This window comes from Cyanistes caeruleus, chromosome 2, assembly GCF_971803275.1.
Source record: "Cyanistes caeruleus chromosome 2, bCyaCae1.hap1.1, whole genome shotgun sequence".
NCBI classification, from domain to species: Eukaryota; Metazoa; Chordata; class Aves; order Passeriformes; family Paridae; genus Cyanistes; species Cyanistes caeruleus.
In genome coordinates this window covers 117531227-117546736 of record NC_141702.1, presented here as the reverse complement: position 1 = coordinate 117546736, position 15510 = coordinate 117531227, and the positions used below count along the sequence as shown (strand labels likewise).

Sequence of the window (15510 nt, the reverse complement as noted above, 5' to 3'; positions counted from 1 at the left end):
ACAGGTCTGCATGTAAGGCTCTGGCTGGGCCAAACTCCAAATTTCAGTAAACTGCATGTTAAACGGAGGGGTGTTTGTTCTGAATTTTCCACATATTGAAGCTGTGCTGCCTTTAAATTCTGTATCTTTAACAGGGAATTCTGTGTCAGTAATGAATGGATGAAAGTGGGAAGTTTGAGGACAGCATGCAACTAGAGAGGCACAGACACCTTCTGGCCCTCTTCAGGAAATCTCAGTCTTGTCTGGTACAATTTGGCTTTTTGAAACATTTCTCTAGCACTTGCGGGCTGAAAGGGATTTTGGTTACTGTATCTGGAAAGCGCTGGGATGAAAATTACCCTGGAAAGTCCTTCTAAGACCTTTGCAAGTAAAGTTTTCCTTTGTCATATCATCAGAAAATGCTGTGTAAGAGAATGTTTGCACCTGCTGTGTCTCCCATAACTGTCCTGAACTCAGCACTGGATTTCGTGTTCCTATTTTTAAAAGCCATCTTGCTAAATAGGTACAGAGAATGTTCCCTCTGGAAGGGGAAGGGAACAGCAGTGCAGCATTAGGGGAGCACTGTGAACTTGGAGTGCCTCATATCAGCTGAGAGTGCAAAGGAGGCAGATAAGAGAGCTGAATAAATTAGCATGGGTTTTGTGTGCAAGATACTGACTTGCAACTCTGGCAATGTCATCGAGGAAAAACTCTTTTTTAAGTCTTTCATGTAGTGTGAATGACCTGAGGGAGGGCTGGGATCTTCTCTGAAGGAATTTATCTTACCCACTGCTTAAGATGGAACAGATAGACCTAAGGAAAATACCTTGCTTGGCTTGCAAGCATTGGAATGAGTGTCTGCAGAAAGAGATGGTAAAGCAGGGATATTGCAAGCAGACGTGTGCTTGCTGCCTGCCAGCTTTGGAGTCCCTTTATAGAAGCTAGCAGCCTTGCCTGGAAAAAGAGCCAAGGAGTTGTTACAGCTTTGGAGAAAGCTGGGAAAACAAAGAGAGGGGAGAGCCACGCAGAGCTCCTGTTTGGACAAACTGCATATGATTGGGCTGAGTGTGTTCAGGGAAAGAAGTGGGGAAAAGGAGTTACAGCTTAGTGGTTCCACCCCCCCTCCCCTGCCTTTTTTTAATACGCGTTCAGCAGTGATTCACTGCAGGGCTTGTCTGTGCTTAAACTTGCCTGCTTTAATTAAACTGATCATTTAAATTGATGTTAATACCTGAGTGTGTGCAAGCACTCAGTACTTGGATTTTACAGAGCTCTGTGTGCCTCTGTAAAGTACAAAGCAGATTTAACCAGTCTGATGAATATTCCCAAATGTATTTGGAGAGTCTAAATTACCAGCAAGCAGTTTTTCCCATTCTTTCACTCTGTGTGTGGGTAAATGTTCTGTTTTGGGAAGTGTGTTGCACTGACAGTTCATTTGGGATTATTCATGACTGCAGAGATTCATTCTGAAACTCTGAAAGTAGTAGGAAGTCTTTTTGTGTCTTTATCTTTGAGTCTTTTCTTGATTTATGTTGACTTCTGGGAACTGGGCAAAGATACTGGCCTGGAATTCCAGGGAAAAGGAATTGCTTGCTTAGGTTTGTTTGACATTTTGTAGTCTGTGTGCATATAAAGGATCTAGAATCTGTCATTGATTTCTCCTCCAGCATGAGACTGGCAAAACTGCAGCTTGCTGCTTGGCAAAATGCTGATCATGATGTCAGAGCACGCACACACCCCATCTATATATATATATATGTATTGAAAAATGGAAGTGGTAGCTACATTAAATGAAGTGGCTTTTAAGGGAGAAAAGCAATAATGAATCTAAATAAATGATACAGAACTCCTCTAAAAGGATCATAAAAATATAAGAAGGTAGAAGCGTAGGCTGTTTGTGGTGTGATTTAAGAGTGCGAATCCATACGAGATGAAATATTTAGAGCTGGAAACTTGTAGTTGCAATGAATATTATCAGGTGAAAACAAATGTGGAGAACGTGGAAAAGTTGTCACCACTTGTATTTGTAATATTGTGGGGGAGTTTTATGCCTGTTTGTCCTGACACACGTGCATGTATCCAGTGTTAACTAACAAAAGTACATAAAAGTACTTTATAGTTCAGCTGCAGGGTGGCAGATGCACAATAGAGTAGGAGAAAAGGAGCAGTGGTAGCAAGTTCTGGGTGGTGTGAGTGGAATCGTTCCAATGTGAGAAATATTTTCATCTCCTCTATTAATTTGACTGGAGGCTGTTATTTGCTTTTGTTTGTTGTACGTTTAATGAGCAGGAGGGAAATTGAGAGGAAAGCAGCTGTGAAAAGTATTTCATTTTTTAATATGAATCAACCTAAGTTGTAGTCTGGGTTTGTCTGCCACCACCATCAAAAATAAAAATTTTTCTTTTGAGTAAAGAAAATCCCCAGCGGGGCTGTGTTCCACAGGGCGTCTCATCCAGTGAAAAAGGCTTTGGAAAGGATCTCCAAGTTTTACTTCTACACGAGGTAACTCGGAACAGGACTGGGAGCAGACAGACCTCAGCCTAGATCGTGGAATGCACAAAGCAGCTGGTTTGCCTATAAATAAACCAAGAGCCTCCTCTCGAGCGAGCCTTTTTTTCCCAGATACGCCATGGAAATGAGCTGCCGCTTTAACTGCTGGTGTTTAGAGTTGAAGTATGTGGTAGTAGCAGCATTCACATTCTGGTGTGTGAAAGTCACGCTGGCATCAGGTTTCAGCCTTATCGCGTTGGTATCACGCTGCGGTGAAACCACTTGTGCTGCAAGAGTTAAATCTGTCAGCCTTTCTCTTCCTAATCCCCCCGGGTGCTACAAGGCTATATTTTAGGTAAAAAACAAAACTCCGCTGCCGTTCATCAAAAACATCTCCGTGCACTACTGATTATTTTGTTTCCATCTCTTTGTAAATTCCTACATATTTTTAATAATTTAACAGATAATTTTACTGAGGGGTGGGGTGTGTGGAATATCTATTTGATCTCCTGGGCTGGTTGGCTTTCTTTTTTTTTTTTTTTCCTCTTGGGTTTGTGGTTTGGTTTTGGTTTGTTTGGTGTGGCTTTTTCCTTCTTGTTTCTCCTGTGAATCCAGGGAAAAAAAAGTTTTAGTTCTATTTAATAGGTCTTGGCGTTCTTGTATTTCTTTTGTTCCTTCCGAGATTTTGCCCTCACTTGGAGGAAAATTTGAAGGGGTGGAAGTAGATGATCTTTAAGGTCCCTTCCAAACCAAAGCATTTTGTGATTATATTTCTTTGATTTCTCTGTCCAAAATAGTAATCCAATTCTTCCTTCTCTGCCTTAAGAAAACCAACCAAACCAAAAATTCCACAGCTGATATTTTTCTTAATTGAAAACCCCCAAACAACAACCAAACAAAAGTAAAAACAGCCACACAAACTACACTAAAATAAATACTTTTACCATAGTGGCTGTTCACACAGGCAGTTTTAGCCAGGTTTTAGTTCTAAATTTTATATTAGCTCAAAGAAGGTTCTTTAGGCTTTTCTTCTCATTTTAGCCACTCAGATCTCATAATGCAGTTTACATGCTGGCAGCCCTGTTGTCAGAGGGGTGATTTGTTAATAGAATATCCATTCTGTTATTTCTCTGACAAAAGAGCCCCTCCTTCTCTGATACAACCTCTTGTGTCAGAGATGTTAATGACGGTACTTTCCTGATTACAGTTCTGCATTGCTTGAAAGGGTCTTTCAAACAAACCTGCTCTCCTTCCAGTAACCAGAGGCTGCAATGGGCCAAATTTCTGCCAGCACGTTTTTGCTATGGGAAAAGGCATTTCTGAGTTCTCTGCAGCTGTGTCCAGCCAAGCCTCACTCGGGACAGGCTTTTGCTGGGGCTGGCAGCTGTGGCTTTCATTGCTGGCCAGGGAGAGGCTACTGAATGCGGTCCCTGCACGGGGTGTGCGCAGGGAAGGAGGCAGTGCCCAGCCTGTGGGCTCAGGGGAGGAAGGATGCTCTGTTGATAAGGTAACAGGCATCTGCAGCCTCGGGGGAAACTTGCCAAAACCTTTCTCCAGTAACTGCGGGGGGATTATCTAAAAATCAATAATAAAGGCGGTCACCAGGGAAAAGGAAAATACATCTTCAAGGGAAGCCAAATTCTGTGAATGCTTCATGAGAGCAATCATGGCAGGATCTAGGGTAATTGTGAGGCAAATCAGATTGAGGAAAATTGTTTTAAAAGGGACCCTTAGCTGACAATAAGGACCATATGTTCTTTCTTATCTCTGCAGAAATAGCCACCTTGTTTAGCATATTGACCCATGTGAGTAGCTGCCACAGTCTTGATTTTTAGCATCTACAAACATGTAGTGAAAATAATAAATTGCCCTAAATGAATACGTTAAATCAGTTTTTGTGGCTTTAGCCTTGTTTCACCTCTACTAGGCTGTGAAGTGTGTCATTGTAACCTGCAACACGCAGGAACACTGGGATAAATTTCCTGAAGTCAGTGGAACTCTCTTCTTTTGTGCCAGGCGTGATTTTGGCTCATCTGTTGCTCCCTGTTCTTCCTCCCAGATGGGCTGGAGTGATGATGTCATCTCCTCTCACAGCACTTTAGAACACTAATTTGGTTTGTCTGTGTTTTAACACTTTATCCTTCCAGAAATTGCTCTGAACACTGAAATCTTGCTTTGTCTGCAGTGCTGTTGCAGTCAGGAATATCAGCGATCAAAGGAAGCTCTAATTATGTCATTTAATGCTGCTCTAATAATTGAATCTGGGTAGGACTTCAGAAACACTAGCTTTTATTTTGTTTCTAGGGGCAGGGTTTGTTCTCAAGTTACTTCATCGTAGTGTTCAGGAGCATCACACCTCAGGATCCCTGAAAAATATGAGATACATCTACCTCCTCATAACTGGTGACCTGTAAAGCATTTTTGTGGCCTTTTAAAATTTCTGCTTCCACAGAGTAAGAGTTTATAGAAAGTTAGGCTGGGTGTTTTAGAAGACATCTACATGCTGTTAAAAAAACCCATCAGAAGGAGCAAGGAATTGTGGTTTATTTTATTTTTTCATGACTTTGTTCTGGCAACTGTATCAAATCCAAAAAATTCAGTAACCAGCAGTGTGAAGATCAGCTGTTTCCATCTATCCCCTGAGTATTCCCAGACCTGTGACATTAGTACTCCTTCTTTCCTTTGCCTTTCCTCCCTCTCTCCTGTGCTCATTTCAAAGATTATTAAATAAAATCAATTTTAGCCTTTCCTTAGCTTAATGCTTTCCAATTTTTCTCTTCCCTGGCTCAGTGTGTCTCATCCTACAGGGATATTCTTGTCTCCATTTTAACCAGCTCCTTGCTTCAAGTGCTTTCCTGAAGTCCAGACTGATAAGAAAAGTGATTCTTCTAAATATAGGTAATAAAATCTAATCAAAGGCACATGTCTGGTTAGCTGGCCTTTTACAAATTAGTGTTATGTTATATTGGATTAGGATTCAATATTCATTTGGCTGGGACACTTCCCTACATTTTTGTTCTGCTTTTGTTGAGGATATAAGTTTGAGAGCATTAGGAATTTTTATGCAAGGAATTTCCAAGCTTTCTACTTCTGACTCTAGCAATTCTTTATGTAATATTATAAATATTAGGTGCATTAATTTCCTTCTTAATTGCAGAACTGTACCTCATGTATCCCTAATTTTATTTATTCAGATTCCTTAATTTCACATAGGCCTAAATTGCACCTGGATCTTGCCAGCCAGATACCTGGGTGGAAAATTACTGATACAATTTTAACACCTCAGTCTTTGACAGAGGATATTGCTGGCCCAAAGGACTTATTTTTTTAATTATATTAAAAAACCCAAACTTTGAAATGCTTGTTTGTTTGCTGAAAGCCATATTGCAGTAAGGAGACCTGCAGGTGAGGTGTGAATCTGGGCTTTGCCATTTCCCTAATAGCAGGAGTTTTAATAAAACATTAAAGCATTGATTGAGAGGTACTGTTTCTATTGAAATGTGCTGTTCTTAATTCCTTTTCTTTTTCCCTTAGGGGGAATTAGTCACACTGTAGTATTTTTCTGAAGTATAAGGTAAAAACACTGATAAAATCAATTTGGAATCAAGGCTAGGTCATTATTTAAATTTAAGATACTGTGCCTATAAGGCTTATTTTTAATAAGAATATGACTTTTTCTGCCTTAACCACTTAGATTATGAACTCTTGGGAACTATTTTTGCACTGTAATTCCCAGCACAGCCTCAGGCTCAGTGGTCATGAGGTGCTTCTGCTCTGTGGATGTGATTAAACCTGGTGATTTTGTCATATGCAAACCTCTTCCATGCAGTAGTGAGAATTTGGATTAAGATTCCAGAAGCATTTATTTAATTTGGCATCTTTTCAGGAGCCCAGTCCTGCTCAGGGTGCTGTCAGGAGCAGTCCCATGGAAACACAATTTGGGATCTCTTAATTAAGGAAGCAGAACTTGGTTCTTGGGTGATGATCCACTGATGGTCCTGACAGAACACTCTTCTTTATTGAAGTGCTGCATTCCTTGGGCTGCCTAAAGCTTTAACAGGAAGTGCTGTAGAAATAATAAGATCATTTATACATCTCCACTTCAGCATTCTCAGCTCCAGGTGGTTTTCCTAGTGTACTAATCCTACCAGTACCAAAACTTACATTTCTCAGATTTTTTCAGCTCCCTTTTATCACTTCTTCTGACTACACAGGTGTTTTTTTCTGTGTTCTTGGCAATGTTTTTATGGCAAATTGTGAAAACTCATAGGTTTGTGATACATAGGTGGCTTTACCAGGTGAGTTCACCCAATTCCTAACTGAAACTTATTCATGAAGAAAGTCTTACTGACTTTACCAATAGAAAATCACCTCTGTAGAGAGTATAAATTATGGTTCCATGAGACATATTGGATTTTGTTGTTATTGATCTGATGAAAACCTGTATTGATCTCCTGCTATTTCTGTTTTAGCTGAAGAAAAACTGTGCACTTTATGCTCAGAAGGATCCAAGAGTAAAGAAAACTTGGAAATTAAAATTAAAGAAATGTAATAAAGCCAAAGTTTTTGCCATTACATTAATTGTAATTAAATTGTGGTTGGTAAATATGCCTTTTGTTCTTCCTAGAAATAGCAAGCAGGGGCATGTGCTGATATGCAGCTTGTGCTACATCTGAAGAGTGAAATTCTGTTCACTTCAAACTGCTGTTCCTGACTTTTACTGGTACAAAATGAGATTTATAAAAGCTCCATAACACCAAAGTAAATGTGAGGCTATTTGTTACTCATGAGGAACAAGACTGCATAAAAATTCACCTTAATTTTGTTGGTGCTTATTAATTTTATTTTGTTTTGCTTCTGGGGCCCATGTTATTCTGTTACAGAAATCCTAGTGTTTCCTTCATCTTCTCCTCAAAAATTAAGAGTTATATTTCCTTTTCTGCTTTTATACCTGCTCTCTGTTCATGTATAAAAGAGAAAAAAATGTTGTTTCTTCTGTTCCTCTGTGAATGCTTCTTAGAGAAAGAGGTTTACTGCCTAAGTGAAGAGCTCTAAAATTGTGTGTTTAAAAGTTTTACTTTTGATAGTACTAGAAGAGAGTAAGCTGGCCAAAAAAACCCAAATTAGTTGCCCACTTCAAAAATGCCACTTTTTAATTATGTTTGAGATGATGTGAAGGGTTAAGAGAATATAGTATTGATAGTATGGATTATATCTGCTAGGTATATTTTGCTTTTTAATAGATATTCTTAGATATTCAAACATGGCAGCTTGCCAACATTTTCACTTATTGATGACATCAGTGGTAACAAAAGGCCCATAGTGCATTATTTATTTGTTCTGTTGACAAAACTGATTACTTGGAATAATACCACTGAGTTTGTCTCGTACTGTGAATCCCATCTTAATAAAATATCTCTTCAAGGAATAGGTGAGCTGAAAGTCAGATGTTCCTTCTTGGAATGTTTGCAAGCTTTCACATCCTTAAGAAATTATTTTCTCCATCACATCAAGTAAGTCTTTTTGCTTGGCACACAGTAGGTGCCAGCTTTGAACTCAAAAAGAGAGTAGTAAGAAGATAGTGTGAAACTTAAGTATTTTTGTGCCCAGCACTGTCTTCCTCTTTAAGACTGTGCTGTGCCCCTTGCAGGGCTTTGCCCACATTTCCTTTAGGTGTGGCAGTCTGGAGAGGGGAATGCTCAGTGCCACAGGCTCAGGGTTGGTCTGTCCATGTCTCAAGGGATTTAGCCCTTTAGTCCTTGGGACCAGCTTCCCTCTAGTGGCTGGGATGCATCTCTTGGTGGGCTTGATCCAAAACAAATCCAATTTGCATTTTTCCAGAGTACTCCACATGTGCGAGGCCTGTCATCCTACCACCTCAGTGAGTATTGGGAATGTGGGTGGATATTGTTTCTGCTTTAGGGATGGAGGAGCAGAAAGTCAAAGTCACTGTCCTGCCACCCCACAGTGGGTCAGAAAGAGAAGCCTGAATCATGTTTTCCTGCTCAGTGGATTCTGAGTAGTCACTGCATCCACCACCTTAAACTTTGTACACCAGGCCCCTGCTCATTATAGAGGAAATTCCTAACCCTGTTCCCTGTCTCCCCTTTCCCCCACAGGTGTTAGACCCATTCCTGAGAAGGAAACAGCAAAAGAAAGGAATATTTTAAATCCTAAAACACTCTAGATGCCTGTGAGTGAGACAATATTAATTATACATGTAGCTGTGTGTTTAGAAACTCAATAAAACTCTGCCATTTCTCAGTGATCCAGAAGAACAGCTTGTTCTGTAAAAGGCATTTTCTAACTATAGACAGGTATCAATTCCATTATTGACTGGATTGATTCCTTCCCCTGCTAATGCATCTGCTACGCTGATAAGGTGACTCTGACCTGTAATTTTCTCTTCTTTGGTGGAAGGGGTGAAGAAAAATGGTGTTTTTCAGGGTGCTGTCAATGTACAGGAGCTGCTCATCGGTGCTTTGAAACATCAGTTGTGAAAACAACTGATCATCCCCAAAGTTCCCTCAGTTCTGGTCACTTAAGCAACACACCACATTAGCCAGATATATTAAGAGAATGAAAGCAGTCAGTCTTGGATACTCCCTGATGTTATTTTTGTCTCTGACTACAAAATTTCATTTATTCAAAAGCTGACGAGTTTTATGTCTTTGTGGGGATTCCCCCACTGGAATGAACTCCAGGTTCCCCTTGCCTGGGAAACATTTGCCAGAACTGCTGATGTGATTAAGCAGTTGGGAGGAACTCCAGTGCAGGTGTTCCTTTTCCAGCCTTTGGAATTCCTTGAGGGAGTGGTTGGAGTGAGTGTGAAGTCAGTCTTGGGTTTTTTTAAACATGGTCTAAATATTTTTTTTTATTTTAAAGGATTCCAGAGTTTTGAAGATGCTTGTAAATCATCCCAGCAGGAATATTAAGCATCATAGTCTTAAGAGCATTCTCTTGGCCAGAATATTCCCCTACAGCTCTGGGGAAGAGGAAAGCTGGGAAGGAATGCTAATGGAGAGACAAGAAGTGAAGAGCTGCAGTCTCTCTCCAGCGGCCTCAGCTGAGAGGCACAGAGAGCTCTGAGTGTGAAACTTTGCCACAGATCTGGAGAAAGATGGATCTGCTCTGTATCCCTCACAGCTGGGGGAGGCACTCAGCCTTTGGACATGGAGAGTGCTGTGGCTGCCAGCAGCTCGCTGCTTCAGGATGGAATCAGCTCTGCACTTGGGCAGAGCCAGGGCTGGGGAAACACAGATGGGATGTCATTAACATTAATGGACTGGCTAAGGAATAGTTCTGCATGCTGACAAGATAATGTACAGCTTTAATATAGCAAATTTCTACAGCTGGTGGGGCTCTGGTGCCTTCCTTGTGGAATGTGCCCAGCTATAACATTTATTTTCACTGTTTAAAATGAGTCCTGAGGAAGATGTGGGTGAGATCCTGTTCCCTGTTTCCATCAAAGCACCCACTTCTCTGACAGGACCTCCTGACCTCCCACCTCCCTTTTTCAAATGATTGCTCAGACTCCTTTTGCTGAGCAGAAAACATTTAAACTGTTGTTCAAAATGAGCACTTATCAGGTGGTGTCTTTCCCCCTTCCCAGAGCAGAGCATTAATTAAATTGGAGGACTCAAGGGCCTGTCTGGAAGGGATTCTAGATGGAGAGGAAGTGCAAACCCAAAGGACCAACATGAAATGCAGCCAGATGTTCTTCTGAAATGGAAGAGTTAAAAATCCAAGCTCAAAAGGACAAAGAAAGGAAAAAAAGGAGAAATCTTGACTCTGGAAAACAAGAAGCTGCTTATCAGAAGAGATGTGGATGTGTGATGCCAGGGTGGGGCAGTTTTCTCTCCAATTCCTGTGCTTCCTCTGAGGCAGTTTGACTTTTGAAATATAAGGAAGAAAAGTGACTTGTTTGTTTGTTTCCTGCACTGGGAAAGACGGAATAGGAAGAGGGGGAATATTTTGCACCATTAATGTTGCAGGAGTAGAGGCATTCCCTTACTGTCTGTTGATATTCAAAACAGCCTGAAATGGCTTTTTAGCTTTTTACTGGGAAAACTAACAGGGGTATCAAAGGACCATATTAATTAGGAAAGAAGCAAGAAGCCTCAATATGAATTTTGTGTTTGCTTGGTGTGAAGAGCAGCACTATATTGGCGGTGGCAGTGAAGATGAGTTCTGGAGATGCAGGTAAGATATCCTAATGCTTCCATGCTCTCCAGGGATGTCAGTTTGCAGACCACAATTCTGGTCTGGGGCTAAGGGGAATGGATAGATTAAAAAAAAACCTGAACTCTAACATGTCAGATCCTGAGAACTGAGCTGTAATTCCTGTGGAGTCAGTGGTAGGGATCTTCCTGGGAATAAGTGCTTGGAAATGTGCTGTTAAGTGCTTTTCTGCCACACATCCTCCTCCTATGAAGCTGGGATCCAGGCCTGATCAACAAACAGCTGGTCACTGAACATCTGCCCCAGTGCAAAATGAACAAGTTTATCCAGAGAGCTCAGATGCTCCAACAAGTCAGCCTCATTTTCCTGACCTGCAGAGCTTTCCAGTGCTCTGGAGCACTGGAACATGGTTGGAATTGTGCTCTAGGAAAATGTTACCCCTGCAGCAGCTCTATTAACCTCTAGCAAGTCCCTTGAAGCCTGCAGTGCTGGCCCAGGCGTTCAGTGCAAACAAAGCACAAGCTGCTGTAGCACATTTGTGCCAGGGTTTCCTGATTCCAAGAGCAGTCAGATATGGCCTAAAATGAACCATTGTTGTAACAATGACAAGAGAGGCTGGGGTGAAAATCATGTTATTTCCTTTGGAAAGAAAAGAGTTCTATATTTAACTATTTCCCCCTTAATCTTACTATTTTGTTCTACCAGTGTTTATAGTAGAGAGTACAATACCTCTTGTGATTGTTCTTTGTGTGACTGGGGTATAAGTAGATATTCTGCAGCAAATTGTCTGGAATACAGAGTCCAAAGAGATTATGCTGCAGGAAGTTCTAAAAAAAAACCCAAACCCTTACACAATCCCCCACTCACTCCCTCCCTCCAAAAAGCCATAACCCAAACAAATAAAAACCCTAAAAGACTGTCATAGTTCCAAAATAACTGTAAAAAATGTGTGCTAGGCTTAAAACAGAAGTCTGGGGGAAATGATTGTCAGATCCCTCGGTGTATTTGAGAACTGATTTATGTACATTAAACAGAAAATAAGAAACACACACTTGGGCTGTGCTTGTGTGTTCTCGCTGAGATAAATGAACAGCTCCTCTCCTTTGCTTCCCCATCTTTATTAGCAGTCATCTGATCTTCCCTCCCCTTCTGCATCCACCAATCCTCACCAAAATGAGGAAAGAAGAAAGAAAGAAACATAAAGAACTTCTGTTGTGGTCTGGAGTGTTTTCCTGAGATTATTTCTACTATTTCAGCAAGCTCAGTAGAGTTACTGAAAGCTCAGAAAGACTTTTTGATCTGGACTGGACCAGCCTTGGACTCTTTTCAACAGTAAGTAGCCAGGAGAGAGGAGAGGGACTGCTCCCTGTCACCTGAAACAAACTTTCAATTCATTTCAAACAGTTCTTTGAAACCACACGTTGGTAAAGGATAAAAAAATTCACAGGTACTTTATCAAGTACGTCCTTCTGCCTCAGCCCTTTGTTCTCATTTATGTATCCACAGCCATCTATGCACAAATTGCAAATAATTTATCAGGTTATAATCTTTTCCATATTTTGCAGGATGCTGCCTGAAGGAAACAGCAGAGCTGGAGGCTTGTGTTGAGTGGGTGATGTATGAAAGGGGCTTTTGGCAGTGAGTTAGGATGGAGCACAACTCACAAATAAAAGGGAAGCAGATTTTCAGCGTTTCTCTGCCATTGTTTAGATAATGTGTCTTACTGAGGTTTTGATAAAACTGGGATTTAAAGAAAAATCCCCAAATCTAACCCCATCCTGGAAACTACCTGGTTACTGCAAGAGGATTTGCCTAAGCAGACAAATTGCAATGTGCAACTTCTTTGTGTAATTTTGTGCTCTGATCTGAGAAACCTTCAGGCATCTCATCTACAGACTTGACCCTTTTATCCTAATATTTGGCCCTTCCAGAATTTCTTTTGCTTGAGGAATTCAGAGCTTTTTACAGACTTTGTAGAGTTTTCTTTGTCAAGACACAAGACTTGTGAGAACAGGGTGGAAAGCAGGGAGAGTGCTGGAAGGTCCTTACGTACCTGGATGTTCCCCTCATGGTTTCCCTGCCCCTTCAGCTGCCAGCAGCAGCAGGGAATGGAAATTCTTTTGGGATGTGGCAACTCTGACTCGAAAAGAAAAGTTCTCTTCCACAGACCCATCTTCCAGGGTGAATTTTATTTTCATTTAGTGTTAAATGGAGTGCAGTCACAGGTAACCAGTGCAGAGTTCAGCTGTGTGCCCTCTAATGGATTTTGGAATTTTCCACATTTTGGAAGTGTTGGCTCTGCCTTAGGGTGGGAGTGCAGAGAGCTGAGTTGGGTGTGGTGCTGCCAGCGAGGTGTCTGAGAGGGAACTGACTGTTGCTTAAAACTGAACAGCTTTTTCCTAGTTACTCTTTACACAAAGTTGAATATTACCCAGGAGTTGTGTGGCTGGTTGGAAACTGTGGGCTTTTTCTGGGCAACACTGAGCTGCCTTTCAGTGGGAAAGGGAGGAGAGGGAGCTGTGGGAACAGGAGGGGCTGTGTGCCAGTTCTCAGGGTCAGGAACAAGCTGGAGCAGGCGAACAGGTACCCAGCCAGCTCCACAGGCAGAGTTAAACTCAGCCTCAGCTTGTTAGGCCTGAATTAAATCAGCATTAGCAGAGTACCAGGAGAAGGAAGGCTTCACCCAGGAATAAGCTGTGGGTCTGGTTAACAAGCAAGGGATATAGGGAACTCTCTCTGCCCTGGGGAGTCTCACAGCTTTCAGTACCACAGACTTTATGAACCCATTGATAGGTTAGGGTTATCCCATTTGTTAGGAGTGGGTGTTTTGCAGTGGCACCACGAACAGCCTGTGTGTGTCAGTCAGGTGAGCTGCAGCACTTTGGGCCAGAATTCTGCTGTGCAATGTTTTTGGTTAGAAAACTCCGAGTTCAAAACCCCAAACTGGTCCCTTTCAAGTGCTGTTGCCTCACACTCAGCTGTTTGTGTGGCCCCCAGTGTCAGATGTGAGTAGCTGGGATGGTGCCCTTGGCAGTTCCAGTGCCTTGGGGATAAAGGTGTTACAGGATGGAGATCCCCAGAGCAGACCTTAATCACAATGACACACACTAAAAGCTGATTTTTTTTTGCTTTTACTACTTATTACAAGCATAATTTGTGTGTCTTTTACCCATCTTACAAAATGTGGGATGGCACGGAACACACATTAAAAAGTGTGCAGCAAGTTAACCCGACAACCAGGTACACTTACAAGTGTGGAAAGCTGTGCCTGAAATCATCTGAATAATGTGGTTTGTAACAATTCATTATCCTGGCAACCAGAATTTGCTGGCTGTGTTGGTAGTGTGGTTGTTAGAGCTAATCAGCAACCTGCCTAATCTTACTAACCTTCTTATTGTAACCTGCCTAACTATTGTGTAATCTGCTTATGGCACTAAGCCCTGACTATTAGTAGCAAGTTTAGAGCTGTGCAGGTGCAAATATTCTTGTTTTCAGTCCTGTTGACAACTGACTTTCCTGGTGTTTGTGCTGGTGAAATTAAACATGGTCTCACGGTGTTAATTATCAGAAAATAAGATTATTTCTTGCTTGTTCACATCTGCCTCTGTGCTAAAGCCGCAGAAGCATGTGGGGGATTGTTCCACTGGCTAATCCTGGGATGCAATCCCATGGGACACGGATCATAACTGGCCAGAAGTGATGGGGGACGTCCTGCTGTCCCTGTCACCTCCTGACCTTCAGCCCCTACGAGTCTCTTCATGTCTGGGTGCTTTGCCTTGTCCCTGGCACCCCTGATTTCTCTGCTCCATCAGATTGCTGTGATTTCAGTAGTCAGGAGAGACAGGAATTTTTCTGGTATTTTTAAGTCTCGGTTCATTCCTTAAATACCTGGAATTCCTATTGGAGAAAGAAGCAATTTTGAGTTTTGCTGGAGTATGAAGAGTTTTTGTTTCGTTTTTTTTCCTAGAGTCAGGTAATTGCCAAAAGAGATGTAAAACTATAATTCCACTGAAGGGTGAGCAGGACAGACACCAAACTATTTTTAATTTTATCTCATTATATCTAATTTACCTGTTTTCATTATTTTATTGTTTGTAAGCCAGCAGCTGCCATATCTTATAATAATGGACCAGACAGTATTCCTGGAGAAATGTATTCTGTATGCAAAACTCATGTTTGACTTCAAGCAGTGGGCAAAGGGACAGACACACTGTTAGAAATAATTTTTAATAATATATCTTGATCCTTAGAGTGCCTATTATCTGCCAAGCTCAGGCAAATGTTTTGCTTGCTGCCATTAGAGAAGCCTTGAGGATTCTACATGAGACCATAATTCATTCTAAAACAGGGATGGCTTTAAACATTTTCTTCAAGAATTTGAATTCTTTTGTTATTCTCCTTATCTGGAACAGCTGTAAAAGGTAATGATGTAATAATTTTTTCCTCAAAGGAAAAGAGAATGCAACCTGCTTGGTGTTGTGATAACTACGTACAGGAGGGGATGGTTTCTAGAGGAAGCAATATTGTAAATACAAAAAATGCTTCAAAAAGCCCAATATCCCAAACTTCTGGCTTCTTATTTCAGAATATAAATATAATTCTTATATAGAAACACTATTCTTGCACTTCAAAATTATTTCATACTACAGTTCACATGCAAAGTTACCCCCTTCTTCCCATGTGGTATTTTTAATCCTTTTTTCAGATACACCTTTCTCATTTTCTTTGCAAATTTTTGAGCGTGTTCCTACTTTTGTGCTGTGGCCATTAATTAAAATATTAAAGACAGAATATTCAATAATCTGTGAGAAACTTTCCTATTCCTCTCCCTCCTGCTAGGTGGCTTCCCTGAGAGCATAA

General features: G+C 41.2%; 1 protein-coding gene across 6 annotated transcripts in view; it reads left to right on the top strand.

The window, feature by feature from the left end:
* Positions 1-15264, top strand: part of LOC111926444 (uncharacterized) — a 61864-nt gene extending 46600 nt beyond the window's left edge. Inside the window, exons 13-16 of one of the 6 annotated variants that reach the window (XR_015281974.1) lie at positions 135-245; positions 9355-10671; positions 11775-11982; positions 12216-15264. The gene's annotated coding sequence lies outside the window, so the exon portion shown is untranslated. Of the gene's footprint in view, positions 1-134; positions 246-6941; positions 7008-9354; positions 11700-11774 lie in introns of those variants that run through there. The other 5 variants (XR_015281979.1, XR_015281992.1, XR_015282002.1 and 2 more) reach the window with 5 other exon arrangements.
* Positions 15265-15510: the final 246 nt, after the last annotated feature.